Source organism: Cephus cinctus, unplaced genomic scaffold, assembly GCF_000341935.2.
Source record: "Cephus cinctus unplaced genomic scaffold, Ccin1 Ccin1_scaffold0051, whole genome shotgun sequence".
Lineage (NCBI taxonomy): Eukaryota > Metazoa > Arthropoda > Insecta > Hymenoptera > Cephidae > Cephus > Cephus cinctus.
In genome coordinates, this window is record NW_014332795.1 from 80721 (window position 1) to 101831 (window position 21111).

At 39.3% G+C, this 21111-nt stretch overlaps 1 long non-coding RNA gene across 3 annotated transcripts; it reads left to right on the forward strand.

Annotated features, from left to right (window-relative positions):
• Nucleotides 1-2504: 2504 nt before the first annotated feature.
• Nucleotides 2505-15163, forward strand: LOC107268427. 3 transcript variants are annotated; one of them, XR_003059963.1, is made up of 4 exons: nucleotides 2505-2729; nucleotides 11022-11219; nucleotides 11370-11490; nucleotides 15033-15163. It is a non-coding gene; the product is annotated as an uncharacterized LOC107268427 (long non-coding RNA). The 3 variants fall into 3 exon arrangements; XR_003059958.1 differs by lacking the exon at nucleotides 15033-15163 and having other exon boundaries at nucleotides 11370-11929; XR_003059966.1 differs by lacking the exon at nucleotides 15033-15163 and having other exon boundaries at nucleotides 11377-11929.
• Nucleotides 15164-21111: the final 5948 nt, after the last annotated feature.

The following is a 21111-nucleotide window of genomic DNA, read 5'->3' on the forward strand; positions in this document are numbered from 1 at the left end:
TGACTAGTGGGAATTGGAGGGTCCAAGAAGAAGTATCCTGTACCACCCTGTGGAAGCAGCAAATTTTCCAACAAAGATAAATTCCTACGACTCGGTTGGGGGATGAAATGATAACTTAAGGGATGTTTTAACTACCGTGGGAATAAACCGGCGGATTCCTTCGTAAGGGATGTTTCTGTGCCAGATGTAAGGATACGCCGTAAGACCCCAAAAATCAAACCGGAAATAGGGGTTGGAAACGTACGTTCCAGTGGAATAAAACTCGTGGGGTTTGGTTGGGTGAAACTGTGCACTCGTTATCAAGGGGGATAACTGACGTTTCGAGTATCGCAATATTTGATACTGTCTAATGGAGGGTTTATGTCTGCGGGATCGATTCTGGTATAGGGGTTGCGACTACCCTTGATTATAAGAGATAGGAGGTCAAAGGTAGAAAATTTTGCCGGTCAAAAATTTTCAGTCACTCGGATGGGTGTAAGGATAAAACGTGTGGGGGGGATGAATGAAGGTGAAAAAAAAATTACTGATTACCAGTCAAGGAAGAAATATGAAAAAGTTGATGCGCCCTGTAAAAAAAATTTAAATCCTAAAATCCATGCCTGATATCCTGCAGAATGATAATGGCCCCATCGCCGAATGGTTATTCTATCGTAAATAGAGAAAATCCAAAATAAATTGTGATAATACGTCACGTTCCTAGTGCGATCTTTTTTTTTTCGGAAAAATCCCAACAGCCCTACTATCTTTTATTCCTCCGATTTTGCCGTCACGCTTCATAAAACAACAACGTGTTCCTGGTCCTTGTACCATAACCTGAGCTAACATACTATATCATCTCAAATGGACGGATATTAATAACCTGTAGGTTACCAAAACACTTAGTTCTGAACCACCCGGTATAAGGTGCTTGTAATAATTTTCTAATTTTACGATAAGAACTATTTCAGCTTCGCTTCAATTTTCTAATAATATACCACGCGAGTATAAAAGTAAGTGTACCTGTGTATACCTAACCTCCTAATAATTGATGTTCTCAAGAATTCAATTGAATCGATTAAAAATATTGAGAAATTGTAATCATCAACTATGCCGTTTCTTCAGCGTTCAAGAACAAATAACAAGAAGCCGCCTGAATCTCTGAGAACTACGTCCGTGCAGCTCACGTATAGGACTTTGAGATATCGCCAGTACGTATAATGGCTCACCTGAATTTCTCAGCGAGCTTAACAACAATCGGCAACCCGAGCCACGTAGAGCTTCCTGAAATTATAATACGACGTCGTCAAATATTTAAGATACGATCGACCGACAATAATTCATGATAACCCACGGTTTACGTCAGACCATAAATCGTCGAAATAGCAGAGGCGAGAGAAGTTTTGGAAAAAAAAATGGACCGGCATACGAAAAAAAAGACTAAACGCCATTTTCTTCCTGAAAACCTCCAGACGATAGTAGTCCGGTGAACATTTTACTATCACCCAATCCTTGTCAAACGATCAAAGTGAAAAGTACGAATAGCATTCTACCCTTGATTAAAAAGAATTAAAAAAAAGATCGAAAATAAAATAAAAAAGCGACAAGAGGTTCCGCACGGAGGGACTTCGATTAAAAGCTGCTTTCATCGAATCGACGCAAGCAGATTTAAATGAATCGATCCCGAACTATGAGAAAATGTCTAGGTTCGAAAGAATGGCTTTGATTAAAATTTCCATGAAACTCAAATCGTTCTGAGCTTCCATCTCGTATTCCATTTGAAAAATTGAATCCAACCTCAAAGGGAAGCAGGGATATGGAAAAGTTATGAGCGTGCAACGTTCGATGCGATTTGCAATATTTTCGCTGCGCCAATGATGCCAGAGAAAAAAAATCCAGATTCCACCTGGAAGCCGCGAAAGACAAGCTCCCTAGAAAAGCTTGAGTTTACGTAAGAAACTCAGTGGTTACACTTGGCCGAGTGTCAAGCGTGCAAATACGTTGATTTAAAGCGGATATGACGTAGGGCACAAGTATCACAGGAGATAAATTCTAAGGAGGATCAACTGCAATTACCTGTCTCGAGGTTGACAGCAGATCACAGCTATAGGACCTCTGCCAATGATTGTTTAACCAAACATTCACAAATTCCATAGGCGTAGAGCTTTGAACAGAAATAAGATAACACTCAATGCTATTACACGTTTTAACTCATCTTCACGAATAAGTCATTAGCTCATAGACGTTAAAGACACAAAAATTATTTATCAACGTTGTTTACCTCGTTAATACATTACATACTCTTGCGAGCATGTATTTTGTGCTCAGATTCATGACAAGAGTAAAAACACAATGCCCACTTCAATCCTCACGGAGTATAGCGCGAAATTCAAAACAATATCAATAGCTCTTGAAACTGTCTAAACAAGGCATTTCATTTGAATTTCCCGCGCGAGTGGTATGACACGTCACGCCACGCCGCCATTAGCAATCTAAATCAAGCCGTCCGCCATAGACGCACCGTAACCGTTACGCGTAGTGTTCGCTGTGCTCGGGTCTGTCGCCTCACGTTTTCGAAATCCCTTTGTTTAACCGTGCTGTTGACGTGTGGTGGAAGCCCTTCGTACAATAACGTTTCTGTCTCTTCTTTGTACAGTGTTTGGCCATTGTGTACTGTCTTACCGAGCTTGTGAATAAACTGTGAACGTTTAAGGTTAAGGATCGTTCACTTTGGAAATCGTCATTTTACCGAGGTAAGCCTTCCTTCGTTGTGCATGTCTAGTAAGCGTATTGAGTTTACGATAGTTTACGAAATTACTTTTTCTTGGCTCCTCGTGAAAATAAGTTCGTGAGAGTGTATTTCGAGTGAAACTTTTCCATCGGTCTGTTAACCCTTAACTGCACAGATTCGAATTTAGGAACATAGTTTACAAGGCGAAGTTTGTGGGATCTCAATCTGTGACGTTGGATTGTTAGGCTATTACAAGGAATAGAGTAATTCGAAGGTACATAGATGTTTATATCGCTCTAGTATTAACAACTTGCAGCAACACGACTGTACATATGATCGGTCGGCAACGTTCGGCCATGGCAACACGAGTGTATATTCGTGACGGGTCAGCAAGGTTTAATTGAATTTAACGAATAGGTATCAAAAATAATGATCGAATAGGTTTTTTTTGAGTTCATTGAAAATATAAGTCGACACAAATTCTATGGGAGGGCTAGAAATGAAATTGGCGAGCCGTGGCACCGCGCATGCGTAGTTAAGGATTAATACGTGTTAGGCTTGTTCTTTGGAGAGTGACTAAAAAAATTTGTGCATTCGACACTGGTGTTCTTTCAGACAGTTTTATTTTCATTTCTGCTTTTTTACGTTTAATGTCGTTACGATACGAAATTGTGTGTGGTTTCATGTGGTATAATCTTACGAGAATTCTTACTGTATTCAACGAAAACTTATTTGCCAATAAACTTCTGACCGGCTGGCAAATGGATCGGGTTTGTGAATCGTGTGAAGTTTGTGGTGCCAGATCGTCGGTTTTCAAAGGTTATTTTCTGGAAGTCAATAATGATCTCTCCGAAACTTTCTGTACGACAGATATTTCGTTATTTCACAAAGTTCCGAACTGCAAGTTAAAGTATCTGGAGTCTGAGTGACATTTGAACTTTTCACGATGGCGTCTTACATCGATTTTTCATTTGCGCTCTGTATTGACGAACATAAAAATACTCACGATGAAACTTCGTATGCCTTATTCATTTTTTCGTTCTCGTCCTTTGACACGTTTTCGTTTATTTCTTATTATTTATCTTCCTCGTGTACTTCTACTTCGTAAAGTCCATTTTAATCGTCTACGGCAAGCTCGTTTGAAAGAAAATCCTGCTATAAGAATTTTCTTTTGTCCTTGATTTTCACAAGTTTTTTTCTACGCCATTCATTTCCGTAGAATTCCAGGACCATTTTTCCGATCATATTTATTCTAATGCTTTCACGACGGGTATAAAATATAGCCATAGAAAACATTCAGAGTTCCTTTTATATCGATAATACCTTCTTATCAGACGTAATTCTTAGGAATTACTTCAAGTACAGCAAGAATCAATCCACGAGTCGGATACAAGTATCGAGCAGTAAGTATATACGTCAAATAAATAATGACAATACAAAATCGAAATATTAAGTAGAAAGTTGAGTAATCAAAACTCGTACTAAAATAATTTTATTGAACTTTTTCTTTTCCCCGACAATAATTTCAATCTGATCCAGTCAACTTGTTCATTCTGAAAAAGTTTCGAAGCTCGCATAATGGGGGACTTGGTATCATAGTTAGGGTTAGGTTAGGTTAGGTTTCTCCCATAAGTAGTAGTAAAAATATCTGCCTGAATTAACTGGCTTCGCTAAACCTTTGCAATGGCCTAAAAAGGACCTAAGGACGAAAGACGCAAGATAGAGAGAACCTTCCTTTTTCAATTCGATGCTTCGCAGAGTCTTCGTCACGCCTCGTTAGGCCCGTCTGTTGCGGTTAGATAAATCCTCAGCCTCGTGGACCAATTTTAAATTCAATCATAGCGAGGCTCACGCTCGATTTTCCAGTAAAGAGGAAAATGATATGAAATTTGAGAAAAAATTCAAGGTCCTTGTCCTTAGCCTTAATTCAGGCTTAAGGTACAGTTTAGGAATCTGAATAATACGATAAATCTACTTGAACCAGGAAGAACTGTTTTGGATGCCGTACACGTCTCAGTGGATCTTTTTCCGTTTTTACTTCGGCTTAGGACTACGTGGCTATATGTATGTTTCCGTAGGAAAAGCTCGAGATTGTAGATGAATTATTTTTTTCTTCTTTTTCTCTTCGTTCTACAAAGTAACCATAGTCTAACTGCTGGGAGATTGGATGTCTAATATATTCATGGAAATTTCAAGCTGTATGATTATCGAAGAAGACGTTTTGTAGTGGATTTAATTTTTTTTTTTATTTTTCCTTTCGTGATTTTGACGGGTGATAAATATTTTTAATGGGATCGGTGAAAAATATTTACGAGTGTCACTGCGTGGGATAATTTATTATTTTAATATTGCGATCAAAAGTGTTATTCAGTGAGTGTAACGGATTCTACAGTGAATTTGGCCAGGGTTTGAAAAAATATTTGTACGATTTTTCGGTTTTCAAATATTTTTATAAATATTTTAGTTAATCTGTTTTTTAATTGCTCCGTAATACGCGATATTTTATGTGAAAAATACAAAAATCGTCAATCTCCTTGTAACCGAGTTCTCGAACGATACGCTTCTATGGGAAATTGGAAAGATATTTCTTGTGATTCGCGGGCTCGAAGAAATGATGCAAACATTTATTGCATGATCTTGCTGCTTGATCGAACAGTAATATGTGTTTCATGTCATGTTTCGAGCCATTAAATTTAAATGGCGTCCATGACCGTAAGATCCGAAATAACATCCTAATAATTGGATACAAATATAAATAGAATTTCTTTCGTGTAAAATGTTGCCTCCATAATGCAAATATATGAAAATGATTAAAATTAATATAAATCGTATCGAACTTTTACCAAATGTCATCAGAGAGCGCACCGACGATGGACAAAGTTTTGTAAAGCATACAAAAAAATACCAAATAAATCTAATTTTTGTTCAACCTTTTTTCTTACACCATCACAGATGGTGCCTCTCCTTAAGCATCAAGGAATCGCCATCAGCCGTTCGCCGAAGTATATCTTCTTTTAATTAAATTTATAAAAAGAATATTGCGCGGTAATGAACCTGCAGGTATATACGTGGTAACTGGTAAGAAGTTACCAGCATCCTCCTCGTGGGTCCTTCGAGTCATCTGAGGTTGGACTTGGCACTTCCGATAAGTCTGACGAGAAATTTGAAGTTGGAGGAAAAAAAAATAGATGAATTTTTTTTACCGAGATTTTATGGTTGTTTTTTAACATTTTTTTTGGCAAAGTAAAATAAAGCACGCCGTGTACATTTCAGTGGAGAGATACTTAAGCCAGGTTCTCATAGGTGAGGTTAGCTTACTACGTGCTACAACAGAATTACTCAAGGAGTCGTAAAAACTATTGCGCGAACGTCCATTCAAACGTTCGCCTCCGCTCACGCGACAGAAAATCTTGTTTCACCCTATAGAAAAAGTGTGTCGGAGTTTCCCCCGGAAACTAGCCTTTGCTCGTCACTTTAAGGTTAATGGACGTAGCTCTCTGAAACTTTTGACCATATATAAAAGACGAACCTCGTTTAACGAGCGACTCTTTTCTTTTTCCCTTTTTCAAGGGTCGACACGATCCCATGCGACCACTTAGCGCATATGCGAACCCTTAAGTGGTACCCGTAACTTTTGCGTCACGCATAATCGGCGGAGCAAATTTTCTCGTAGCTTTGTCCCGCTTGAACGTAATTTTTTTAAACGGACAAAAACTTTGTACCGAAAAATTTTTATAAATTAAATTTTTTTCAAATTTTTAATGGATTTAATATAGCTCGTTCCTTGACGTCATTACTCCGTATCAATTACATATACCCTCTATACATATAGCTATAGGAGATTAATTCTTTCTCGTGTATCCTCGGGTACCGACTAGACTCGTTTACTGAAAATACTTGAATAACTAAAGATTTTTGAATTCACAAAAATTTGCTTGATAAAAATTGTTGACACGAAACAATGCACTCGGCAGATTTTTCGCATTTTGTTTAATTAAAGGGAATCCAGGACGTCCTGCTCGCCCGCAAGGTGTACGCCGCCGGATGTAGGGGTGTAATAATTAATGGGGTAGTCAAGGGGGTGAAAATTATAAGCTTAAGTGGTTTGCGGCAGAAAGCTGCAACGAGCTAATTGTTGCTCAGTGCCTGGAGGTCAGTCCTTCTGGTTTACGTGAACCGCAATATCAAGCGTCGTTTTAAGAGATATAATAATTAATTGATGAGGTAAAAATAATTTATCATTCAATAACGATCAATTGTATTTACAGTTTAATAAAGTTATTACAATTTTTCCTAATTCGGCGAATTAAATCGTAACGGCGTCCTTGTATTTTCTTCTATAAGAAATTTTCGTACTTCTTGCCTCTTGTTTTTCGAATGACTTGCTTCTAAGTCTTCTGCGCGTGCGCGGTAGATCTCGTTAAAAGTATAGCACTTGACCTCCTACCGTTAATTACAGCGACGCGAAGGACTTGGGAGATACTACAGGCTGGAGATGCAAGCAGGAACGACTTACTTGTGCACGTGCATTTTATAATCCATGAATTCAGGTATATACAGGGCGTGTCAAATTTTGTTATAACTATAAATTCCTACATTTCATCATAACTAAGTAAATGTGTGAGAGCTCATTAAAATTATCTCTGGGATATCGTTAAAGTGTAAAATATAAAATAAATAAAATATTGCAAAAAATTGTATTTTTACATAAATCTTGGGTAATTTTAACTAAACATACCTGTCACAGGTTAATACGTATTTTGTGCTGTCCTATGTACAAGAAGTATAAAAATTTTTTTAAAATGCATACTTATTCGTATGTACAACCACGTTTTCCATGGATAATGACCTTTCTTTTTCTACTGCATAACTAGATAGAGCCAACTGCAAATCCCGTACGTTTTACCATTGCGGAAGCGGAAATTGTGCCGCTGCAAAAAGCTTCTAGCGCGCGCATATCCATTGCAAATCTGTCGAGCCGGCTGAGTCGCGACCTTAATTCAATTTGTTTCTATTGTTTAGAACAATGGAGACAGCGGGGGAATGTATGCATGCGAAACTTCTCGTGCAAAGTCAGTATAAAATGAACGCTGACTTTATTAGCTAATCTGGAGATTTCGACTGACACATAACAATGGGACCAAACGATTCCCACTGGTCCCATATTGAAGTAAATTTGCGTTTCCGTCAAATCCAATAATAATATACAGGGTGTCTGAGTCGTTTATTCATAGTAATAAAATATTGAAAATATCAATAAAACCGATCAGAATTACCATGAACAATTTATTCGCAGGTATTAAACAAGGTGCGTCGATTCATTCAGTAAGAAAGCGTCTCGACGCTCTCCAGTCGCGAGCATCCCTTTTTTTCTCAACCAAAAGTGCTACTAGGGCTATTAACGATAGGCGCCCAAAGCGAGCAGTCGTACTTTAATTGAATTCCATCGCGACTATCGGAAATTAATAATTCATCGAGAGCTTAATAACGAAGCTGTGAGCATTTTCAGAAGCCAATAAAGTCGAACGTAATATAAGAACCTGTAGTGCAAGATATATATATAAGAACTTCAACGACGCCTTCAGGAACTATTATTGGTTCCTATAGAAATTCCACTTCCATCATTTATCGATAAAAAAAAAAATCTCCTTTTCACAGAACGATTTCCATGCAAAGGGAAAGAGCTATCGACGATATACGTACGTACTTAAACATCCACTATTGCGTGATCTATAGGATAAAATCTAATGTCCCCAAAAAGGCGTTCCTGGAATTCCACCGTACAATAAAAAAAAAAAGGTAAACTGATATTAAAATAAAAAAATTATCAAAATCTCCCCCACCCACCAAAACCAGTCTCGTACCAAGATAACAGTCTGGCAAACGTAATTCAGTATGGCGCATATCCATTAAAGCGAAATCGTAAATAGAATAATCCATAATAACCATATAAGATTATACGACTAATATAAATCGCACTAAAGACCACGAGACCATTCGAGATAGCCTTTAAACTAAAACCCAGCGCCATTGTCTTTCCCTTGACGAAGCTTAAAGCACTATCTCCATTTCAAATAACGCCCGGCACCCGTTCCTCCCCCATCGCCCGCCTGCTTCATATGTATGTCATACGATTGAAGTGACTGGAGCACCGACGGTACACGAGCTCAGCTGCGACCGAAACGACGATTTCGCAGCCACTTCGCAATATCTGGTAAATTGCGATGACGTAGCAGATACACAGCCAGTGCATAAATTAACACCGAGTGTCTAGTAACTTTTGGATGAATCGTCGGTAAAGTCACTTCCTACGTCCCACCGCCGAGACCCGCGGGTAAACCCGGTCAATTTGCTTGAGGCTGTAAGGAGACAGTGACGTCCAAAGGGACGGAGTCAGAGGATGGTGAATGCATGAATGCAGTGGGACGAGGAGAATGAGGAAGAGGGTGGGTAATAGGGGGTCGAGAAGGTTCAAAAGTTGGATCCAAGTGCAGAAGCTGACGAAAGGTTCAGGAAAAAGGTCATGGACCCGCGGCTGAGAGACGAATAAATCCAGTTACGAATTTCTATGACAGCCGGAGAGACCAAGCGTCGAGACGCGTCCTCGTGGACATTTTCTATGGCCATTGACAAAGAGGCAGGTCTCAGCAGACCCTTCGGCACATTGTCCGTAAGGTTGGCACTTCGGACCAGACCTCCAACAATGCGCACACGGAGACCCGGCCGGGGATACGTTTTTACAGAAATTCCTTCAGGACATCCAGGGTTATACCGGGCGTCCCTTTTCACTAAGATTCGACGAGCTTCCGATCGTCTTCTCCGAGATCGAGCCGGAGTACCATACTTTTTCGTTCTTTCTCCCAAATCGTTCGCACGCCACTGCCCTTCGGGAGTTACCTGCCCGAGCCCACTTTTCAAAACCACACGACCTTTTTCCTGCATCGTTACATCGACTAAATAAAAAATTCACTGCGTGAAAATTTATAGAGAAATTTGTAGAATCTTAAAGAATCGTATCACTGGGTGTATGTCTAAGAAAGTCCTAGGGTATAAATAAAACACATCTATCTACCTATCTGATTGTCATATACCGTCGGGTCATATACTTCGATACTATACTCTCTCTTTCTCGTTAAGTCTGCCATCTCCTCTCTCTTTCTCTCTTTCTCCGGTTCCTTCGGTCTGTCTTCCTCGGCGAGTCACTTCATCCCTTAAAGCGCAATATCCTCCCCCGTGGCACCTCTCGTAGAAAGCTCTCTCATCCATCACCTCGCTGGCTAAAAGATTGCCCTCGCTTAAGAGGATCCCAGGACTCTCCAAGATTCCACACCGAGGAACTGGGGGACCCAAGGTCCTCACGCGCGAACCAATCCAACCCGAGCAATCCTAGCAGATATATTGACCAATGGCGAGATAGTAACTAATTACTCAAGTATCGCCTAACGAAAGTGCACTTGCCAGACTCCGGGTAATACATTTTTATTTCGACCACCCTGTAGATCCCCAACGAAAAATTCACAAATCACTCCTGATACGTTCTAGGGTCCTTCACGGCGTTCTATTGTAGTCAGCCTTAACGAGGGCTGTACTCAATGCACGATAGATTCGTCGATGAGATATATAACAAATATATTTATATACATATATGGTCGGATAATATTATAACGCGTAGAAGGAGGGCACAGCAGCGTGAAAAAGTGCACATCCCAGAAGAATTATTCATTATTCTGTCCCATATTGGAGATTCCTGTCGTTCTATTACCGAATACCTTTCAGGAATGTACCTACCTACCAACCTACAAACCCTCTTTCTGTCTCTCTCTCTCTCTCCGTTCGCCTTACATCGTTGTATACTCCATCGTCATCCCGCGAGCATTATTAGAGTCCTGGAGGACCTGGAGTCTCTGGGCATTCCCATGATAACAGGAATAATAGGACAGCTGGTGGAATCGCTTGCAAATCCCTTATTCCGATAAACCGTAATACAAGATCCCTGCTAATCTATTCTGCGTTCTTCTATATGCATATATATATGTATATCAATTTTGAGAATTTAGCAGAAGCAAATAGAGGAACAAAAATTTTGAGTTGAAATACAACGATAATATTCGAACCAATCGAATTGGGTCGAAAAATTAGGTTTACAAGAAATAAAATAATTGTTTTTAAACACGTTCCATAATAATTTCTATGGAGGGTTTGCTAAAAATTGTAATTTTAAATGAATTCAAATTTTTTAATTTTTTTTTCTTATTGTGTAATATATGCGTATCTAGGTATGTACATTTAATTAAATTAAGCTGGTTATTTACAGGTGGATATTTGTATACGTTAACGAATTACCAGATTCTTTGCAATTGCGTGGAATAATCCGGAATGCAAGAGGATTGTTCCCAACGGGACAGAGGACTATTGAGTCCCAGCCGTTTTCAGGGGAATCTGTGAGAGGAAGAAGGGCAGACCAACTAGTAGTAATACTGCAACTAGGCAAACAGCAAGGTGCGCGAGATGAGTAAGTGAAATTAATCTCGGAATCTGGCTGTACAGTGGTGTTCTTATCAGTGTGTATCTTTCGGTTGTGATTGTAACATTTTGGTGAATAGAGGTGGAATAAAATACGTACGTACGATTATGAGCGAGTATTAACCCTTATTTATCTGAGCTTGCAGAGTGGAGCACCGACTGCGACAAGATGCTGGCCCGACGCAGCATCATCCTTCTTGTCGTACGACCCTGATCGGATGGACCAGTCAGATTTTGATCATAACCGACGAATCGAGCGGGTTGGTATGACGTAGGGCGCGGAAGTCCGTATCAGTGAAGTATCAGGATCCCAATGCTGACAGACCTATTCAGGGGGGGAACCCCCGGGATGGTCCTGGTCGTTCATCCCTGATCGGATGGACCGAGGAAGTTCGAGAGGAGAAATTAGGGTACCCCCAGCTCCCATTTAACTCCCGGAACGATAAAAACTGTAGGAGATCGTGCTCTGGTAGGGTACAAGGATCCTGACCACAGGGGCTAAATTCGATAGTTTAGTAAATGGTGGGAACAGCATGAATAGTAGTACAACGGGTGGCGCATATTAATATACCCAGATACGGTTAACCCCAGCAAATACTCCGCACCATGCTGCATGTTAATCGGGCATTGGAAACTTAAGGTAGCTGCGACAGGAAAAGGGCCCAAGTGCCGTTCCGAAGCACACAGAAAGAAGGATTATGGAGATGCGTAACTCTGGCAATGTAATCGGAGTGGGATTTTTAAATATTTTTTTTTTAATATTAAGAACCATCAGGCTACGCTGTGATGGGCTGCATTAGGTTCTTTAGTAGTAAGCTGCTGTCAGTTTGAGAGAAGATCAACGCCAAATTTGATTAATCTTCAGCAGAGTTTGCCTAAGCACAGTTTCAAAGTGATGCGGGATCTCGATCATGAAACCTGAAACTTCATAGTTTTGAAACTGTTTTTCTCGTTATCGATATCCTCTTCGTATTGTCTGCTGATAATTATGTGAGATCCTGGGTAATGTCGTGAGACGGTTTGTTGTTGGGTTATGGTTGGTGGGTTTGGAAAACTAGTCACTTTTTTTAATGATAGGATTAATCCCAAGTATATAGCACCTTCGTTATTTTTATTCTTTAACAAATTAAGTAAATAGTGGTATTTGACGTTTTTGTTTTTCGCCTGATCGATTATATAGGTATACATAAGGCACAATCAATTATCCATTTAATGACCGTAAGATGCGCGACAAGAAAAAGATGAGCATTAAGGACCGAAGAAAAAAGGCGAACAAGCGGAATAACGTCTAAGCGAAGCCCGAATGACATCTTTTTTCGTGAAATCTTCTGTGACCAGTAATTCCGTTCGGATAAGACGATCGTTCGACGGCGAGACTTTTTTTTCTCTCCGAGCAATGCGACGCAGTCGGTTCGTCGTTATCCAATCAAAAATCAATTCATCGTCCCGATTCACGGAAGCTCTGGTAAAATTCAATTAATTTTCCTAATTAAATCTTTCCTTACAAACGACTGAATGGACTTTATACAAACTGTAGCTAGGGTTCATTATTAAAATATACGTGAAAAGAATATTTTTTGTTTTTAAAATAAAATCTAGTCATTCTTTACAAAAAAAAAAATATATAAAAAGGAACTAGGAAAAACTGAAAACTCTTTGTTTTAGCGTCGCTTAAATTTTTCTCATTACGAATAAAATTGTATGATGAGTACCTACCACGAATTATTATAATACTATGGCGTAATGGAAAACTTTGAAAAAAATACTCCAGACTTATCCTTAACTTGTAAAAATATGGAACTTAAGAAAATGTTCGTATTTCGTCAAAAAAATTCGTACAACTCCTTTATCTACCATTTTCAACATACAAGAACGCCAAGCAGTCCCGACCGCAGTTAACACGGTAGTAGGCACGTAGGATATCTCATACACCTTAACTGAATGCTTTTCGGGTGAAGACAAAAATCGCGCGACCATTCCTGGGTTAAAGCTCCTACACTATACAGTAATACGCGATCGTGACACGAAGCAGGTCGTAAAGGGAAGGTAAAACGAGAGAGCGCGGAAGAAAAGTAAATCTAAAAGAAGAAAAGAAAGACATTCCTCACCCGCCACTTTCGTTTAAGCTACTCTTGGTTGATCTCGTCTGATAATAAATCCACCTTTTATCACTTCCACCGATGGCTCGTAAAATACGCAAGAAAAGCAAGCCATTGTGAAGTTTCGAAACACGGTACGACATAAAGACGCAGCGATAATAAATAAACGACAAAAATCACACAGCGGAAACGATATATATACTACGTAAATAATGGAAACGCGCGAGATAAAGGTACGACCGAAGAAAGTGGCTGCCATCTTGTCTCCGTAGCGTTCTGTCGCGCGTCATTCTACGGCACGCTCGTGCGCATGCGCAGACCATTCTACCAACTGACTCAGCTGACACCACCGAAATCAAAGTAAACTCTCGATGAACGACACTCGGGACCTCAGAGGACTTCGAAGGCAATTTGAACTGAAATTTTACGAGTTCACATAAAATCGTCTTGAGCGTTAAAATACCGCGGCGTATAAGGACCGTGTCAAGGCTTCTAACGTTAATTTAAATTTCCCACGACACCGACGCACTATGGCCGTTCTACGCACGACACTTTTACTACGCGGATTTGAACGTATAGTCGCTGTGCCGCGAGCTGTAAACGCTGATGAAGAGAAGAAGGCTGAAGCATCTCATATTGTCCTAGAGTCGTCATGACCAATAAAAAAGTACAGTCAACGTGTATTACTTTTATGTGGAAGCTCCTGCCTCATAAAAATCTTCAAGGTACACCTTTTATGGTATAACTAGTAGTAAAACTATGAACTTTGTATTTGCTTGAACAAAAATCTAACCTCAATCCACACTGTTATTCATCTTTAAAATTCAAATCCTCTGGCACTTGGCCCTCTATGAGGGCATAAAGCCATAAGGAAGAAGAAGAAGAAGAAAATTCAAATCCGGTTGAGATTTTATTTATCCTGAATTTCATATGAGAACTCGTCTGTTTTATCATTGCTAAAATCACAAAGGTCAAAGTTGACAATGGGATTGAAATAGTATGGTTTTTTTTATGGGAATGCACTAACGCATTTCAGGCGCATGGGCATAGAAACATTTTGTAGACTCCGCGCATTACTCCTGTGTGTAGCTTGTCGGCGATCCTTTTTCGTTCTATATGCGGTATGACGTTTCCATGCAATTGGCAGGTACTGGGTTCGGCTATACGGATTATGGGTTAAAGTTTCATTGTGAACACTGGGGATTATATGCGATTTTGAATAGACGAGAACAAAGGGATGTCAATTTGGGTATATTGTATCAATGTCAATTTTCATGGTTATTACTTACCGTACGAAGGTCTTTGCTGATTGGGTAGAATCGTCGTTAGCTCACCTGGTGACTCTGGTGGTAAACAATCTGAACCTAGACAAATCCTTGCCGTAGGTAGACACACCACGGTGCCCATCTATGTGATTATGATCTATGATAAAAAATCAGAGAAGTCACCGAAATTGATCGTTAATTGGGTAACGTGATAGAAGATAAAAAATTTTAAAAAATCTTACATAACCACGTGATCGTATAACGAAAATTTCTTTGTAGTTTCTTGACTTTCCAAAAACATTTCCGGAAGGCTGATACGAATTTCCTGCAACAACAAGAGATATGAGAGTGAAATATTAGAGGATAACTGTGACCTATTGATATTCATCGATTTGTAAGTAGTGTTATTAAATTTTTGAAAAATATTTTTATTTTCAGATTCATGCACGAGATTGAAATTTGAGGAAAGCTTGAGAAATAGAAATCTCTGAGGAAACGATGCAGTCGTCGCAAATTTATGGGAACGCAGTGCAACAATTGGCGAGATACGGAAGAAAGAAAAAAAAAAAGGAAACAATGAGAATCCGAGAATAAAGAAAAACAACAGCGATAATTTAACGAGTAAGAATCCCAAGAAGATTGAAATGGGAAAACAAGTTGGCACGCCTGGTACGTCGGCCACCCGGCAGAGGGAAATACATTTTTCTCGTAAACTCCAGACGCTTCGAAAAACTTTGCTGAAACAACAATTTTATGTTGGTACTGTAGAGCAAAGAGCCGAGTGCAGTTGGTTACGTTAAAATTTAATTAATTTTTAGGCGTTTAGTAATACAATGTTAAAAACAAAACCGTGCTTAATTAAAAAATTTAAAATTGCACAAAGACAAAAATAAGGTTAATTGATCCCTCGCGGGGACATACATCCAACGAAGGGTAGAGAAGAAAATATGGGAATTGAAAATTAGAATGATAATAAATGAAATATAAATAAATTACGTAACAATTATATAATTAAGTAATATTTGCATAATTATCAATATTTAAGATATCGTCGAAGAACAGCCAATTAAAATTAATCAAATCTATAATTAGAGAGCCTGTAATTTATTGAAAGATCTTTATTTTATATTTACATACATACGTATATATATCATTCTCTCTCTCTCCCTCTCTCTCTTCTAGAACCCGTGCTTTTCCGCCTGAGAGAATCCGCCATTCCCCAATCCCACGCTTTTCTATACTCTATACCCTCCGGTCCTCCATTCATCTCCCATCCTGGTTCCCGAATTTCCGGCTGCATTGGCTCCCGGAAATTGTAAGCCTGTGCTCGTCACAAATTGTTCTCGCACAATTCAGAACGGCCCTAGGAAATCTAACAGTTCTTCGTTACTCGTTAAATATTTAATTGTTTTGCAATACTAGAGATCCATTGTGCGCTGCGCGCATGTATCAATGGCAATGTTTTCCAAATCAAGGACCCATGAACTGTTTTAAAAATCTATCAAATTGACTGTAGCCGTTACAACCCGCATGCAAGGGGTGCCCAACTGCCGGGACGCACTATAGGTACCCCGAGAACTTCAACCAGCCACAGTCTGCGTCCCCTGGGAGCTGACGCAAGTTCCCCCATTGAGGATACAGCCATAAGGAAAGGAAGGAGGACACTCCTTGAGAGGTAGACGCTCGTTTTCAACGAGACTTACAAGGATCGCGAATCGTGCCGCTAGGGGATTCCCCGATTCGGTGGGAACAGATCCAGAGCAGACTAGCCACTAGGACTTGGAATAGTTATGATTCGCCGTCGGGGGCTACACTGTACGGAACGGAATTTGTGGAATTATCGATGAGCGCCAACCAGCATTTCCCTGAAGCGGTTAGCCTATTTTTCAAACTGCACCTTCACGCTCAACGAATGACGACACCGACACACACTCAAACTTTGATAAAAAAAATCACATGCTTTTTGTTACTAAGGGTAGGACTAAAGCGAGGAAAGGAAACCAATATCGATAACTGCAACAACTGTATACCTACGTGTTCGTCGATATCCCTTTCGTAGATACACAGATATTTCATAAGAACAAGAGGATCTCATCTGGGCGAATGTGTAGCGGATGATAGTGTAATCTGCAAAGAGTGGACGCCAACCAGTGTAAAGGACGAGGATATTTTTCTCTGGGAAAGAAAAAAGAAATGGGGATAAACGAAATTGGAACTGCTGTTATACGAGCTGTCATTTATGCAGTGGTCATGACAATTGAATTTTTTTTTTTTTTAAATCTCACGTTATGGAAGACACTCAGGTCCTAAGAGACATAACAGTCCACGTGAATCACATATGAAAAATATACAAAAATAGTATCGCATGTAGATATATGAATTTGACGTAGAGTATTTTTTAAAAAAGATCAACTTTTTGAATTATAATTCCAAAAAGCTTGTTGAACGCAAACCAATTTATATTAATCAATAACGAGGTAAAAGAAATGTAAAAAGAATCAAACTAACTATAATAACCATACATACAGTACTATTCAGAATTGTTGTACCACCTGAAGTCGATAACAATAAGTTGTGAATAACCAAGAGCTAACTTAAAATTTATAAATGCAGTTATCACGAAGAAACTAATGAATTGACAGATTAAAATTCTTTAGCCTTGACTGTATCGATTCAACCTTCATCTCCAATAATACAGGTCGGATCAATAATCCATTTGGTTTAGTGTAGTTGAGATCCTAAAGAAAATAACCGTATAGAAAATAAGGGAGAGGGATGATAGATAAAACCAGGGATAAATAAAAAAAAAAGTTAGCTGATAGAGACAGGGTGTAAACAAACTTTAAGGGCTGCAGAAAGCCGAAGTCTTTCGAGTTCATTAAAATGCCCGGGGTGAAACTTTTTTTCGCGACGGGACGCCCTAGCCCAATTAATTAAGGACGCTTTGATAGGTTCCTTCGAGAACTCTGAGACCTCTTAGGTAAAGATAGGATTTTAAATTTACGTCAAACGACATTTTCCCACCTCGGGACAAACGAACGTTCAATCTCGTGCTAAAGCGAAGAAGCTTTTTTTTCTCTCTAAAGAGATGTTCAAGGCTAAAATTTGTTTCTGGAAGAAATATTTCTTTTATCAAATTGCATGTAAAGAGAAAATTGATCATTTATTTGAATTATTAAAATATATCCTTGGATTATACTTAGGACTTTGTTTGCTCCGAGTTTTCCAAGCTTTCAAGTATTTCAAATACGTTTAAGGTATTTCCTATTTGCATGGTAATTAATTTGTCGCGTTGCGTGATAAATGTTGTAATAAAGAGCTGCTTTGAGGATTATCGTAAATCCTATTAAATTGGGGAGAAAAAATGTTACTGGTTTCAATTATTCGGCTGTACGAAAATCCAGCTGGAAGCGAAGACTTACAACCACCTGATATTAGAATTAATTTTTCTTTCATTTCCTTTTACGAATAATACATGATTGTCCAGTGAAAATCCACAAGCGTCATTAACGGCTTTTGAATTACTCATTAAGCACAATCGTTAAGAAGAAATCACAATCAGATATTCACACGTGAACGACACAAAGGTAATTTTCAATCCTGAATGAAATATTGGTAGAAACCTTAAAGCGTGTAATCGTAAAAAAATATAAAGTACCATTAAAGTAATTGAAAATTAAAAAAACATTACCACGAAAGCTTACAAATAGCATATTTCAAATGTTGCGTTAAAAAACAATTTTCTCGTTCACGAATAAGACAATAATAAGTTGCGAATTGAACGTAAAATTGAATGAGACAAAATTATACAAATAACTATGTTATTATTAACCTATAAATAGAAAAAAGTAAAATACTGGGTCTCAGACTGCATAAGATTGCATTCAACAAGTGTTACGTTGTGTTCAAAGAGTCTCAACAGTAGCGAGTGCAATTGTTTAAGCTTCCAACTGGTATGCAGCATGCATTGAATTAGATTGTATTGTCGTTAAGAATGCATCACAATTTTGTAACAGTAATCTCTCCAATCGTGCGTGTTAATTCCGCAGAAGCACGAGCTGTTAGTACTTACGGGATATGAGATACGGTGGCGGCGCGTTGCGGGCTGGGCGAGAACTAAGGTACCTAAATTTCCTAGCTAAAATCCCGGCGGCAGGTTTCGATTCAGGTTGCGTTGCAACGCGCATGCACCTATCTGTACTATGGGATCCTGGCAATATGGAATATACGACCTTACGTGTGAATCCATCTTTAGTTCCAGGACGAATCTCTGGTTGGTAAGAGGGATGAGAGTAGAGCAGGAAATAGAAGAGTAAGAGCAGGATGTCGCAACGGACTCGAACAATGCTTTGGTACACATTGCGTGTTACATTATTGACGTGATAATATCCTTCGCAGGAAACCAATGAAGAGTTAATAATTTAATTCTTTTAGAAATTCTCGAAGCTCTTGGTAAAAGACGAGGTGAAACGAAGATATAGCCACGTGAAATATCAAAGCCTCCAATATTTTATGGATTGTCGAAGGAGTGAACGTTTTATAAAAAGAAATTAGTTGATATATATACTCTAATTAATTAGGCTAATTGGCTCTTGGATGTTGGGTCTTCGGAAGACGACAATGACTTTGTTATCCTTAGGGGAATTTATGGTATGAGTTTCCTTAACGGCAGAGGGACTGATCGCAGCGCCATCGGTGACGAATGACAATTAGTGGGAACTAATTGTTTCCAGATTATGTCTTGGGCTTGTATCGTCTAACTATAGTCTTGTAAATTACTGGATTAAGTCATGCTCTGTATGCTAGGAAGAGCCTGAGGATTTATCCAGAACTTCGTTACGCTGATAAGCTCGATTGACTGTTGATAATGATAGGGTATTAAGTCACCCTCTACGATGTATTAAGACCGTATATTTACAGTTTTAAGACCGTGCTTCATCTCAAAAACTGATTATCAATACGAGCTTATGTTTATGAAAATTTGTATACAGGGTTAGGTAATGCACTGGCTTGGTGTAAAGCAATGATACTTTATATTTTGACAGGTGCTGCTCAACGCGAAATAAACAAGCGGCATTTCAATATGAGAGCGTGTATGAGTTACACGTGATCGTTGCCGTCGTGGGGTTGAGTCATTTTGCACTGTATTGGACTGCAGAGATAAGTGGGGAAACGCACAACGCTCCGGTTTTAGGCGATACCAAAAGAATGGCGCTAAATCGTAGCGGCGAGTCCGGGAGTAGGATTCTGTGATCATCGCCTCCGTCGATAATGGGAATTCCGTCGTAGCCGAGCTAACCGCGATCACGAACGTGTAGCTCGGCGGGCAAAGGCTCTTCGCTACTGACCGCTGGTTCCCAAAGCAACACTTAGAACGAGACAACTCATCGGATATAGCCTAAATACTTTTTTCTTTGCAATCCTAAATTCGATCGCACAGTGTAAGCTCGGTAAGTTTAATATGACAAAAGGAAGCAACTCATGTCTGCCTGCACTGAAGCGTATGATGCCACAAGCATATTTAATACATATTTTACCGATGTTGCGTAGCAGAACGATTGTTGAAACCTATCAGGAACTGTAGAACTTTTCGAGAACTATTGAAAAAGCCTATTGTTGAATCATTTTCAAGAGATTTTAAAAAAGTGCGATGCTGGAGCTGACATCCGTGTAGCACCTCCATTTTTGTAATGTTAATATAATATGTATTATATGTATTAATATAATATGTATAAATGTATATTTTAATAGAGAGTCCACATTGTTCTTCTCTCGTCGGTGCGCTATAAACGCGGAATTGGCAAAATCCAGAAGACTCGCGTGGACGAGGAAAAATTATTTAGTACGCAGCAGAATCTGCGGTTGATCTCTCGGAAACAAGTATAGCTGGAAATATAGTCAGACACTACCGCGCAACATGGAACACTTTCCGAATGCATCACCAAAATCTCACACAAATATAAGTCAGATCTATGCTATACTTTCGGTATCAGCTAAGTATAGCAAATTTATGGCTTTCAGGATGGCCGCTTACATAAATGTTTATGGTGAGTAGAAAAATAAGGAAAAAAGAAAAAGATCACTTACCCCAGGATCTTCGCCCGCCTTTCTCTTGTCCATTTGTATTGTTCATTGGTCCAGTACATCTTTCGACACTCGAGGTCTAAGGAAGACCGGCAAAACGCGGTTTCCAAGAGAATGGCTCTCGAAAGACTGACCTCTGCACCAATAATACATTCTTTGTATACCACTGGTACCCCCTCCCACCGCTCGAGTACTCCTTGGAAAAAGTGATGCCCCCCCTACAACAGGTTTGTCAATTACAACTCGTACAGGGTTCGTCAACGATGCTCTGAAGTGACGATGCCGGCTGATCGGTGTAAGGCAATTGTTCGCATTTCAGGATATCGCTGACGCTCCCTGTAATGCTCCTAAAGCGTACGTTTCATTAGCACAGCAGGGCTCTAAGTGCGTCTCTCTCGCACGCATACGGATTATTACACTTTTTCTACTACCT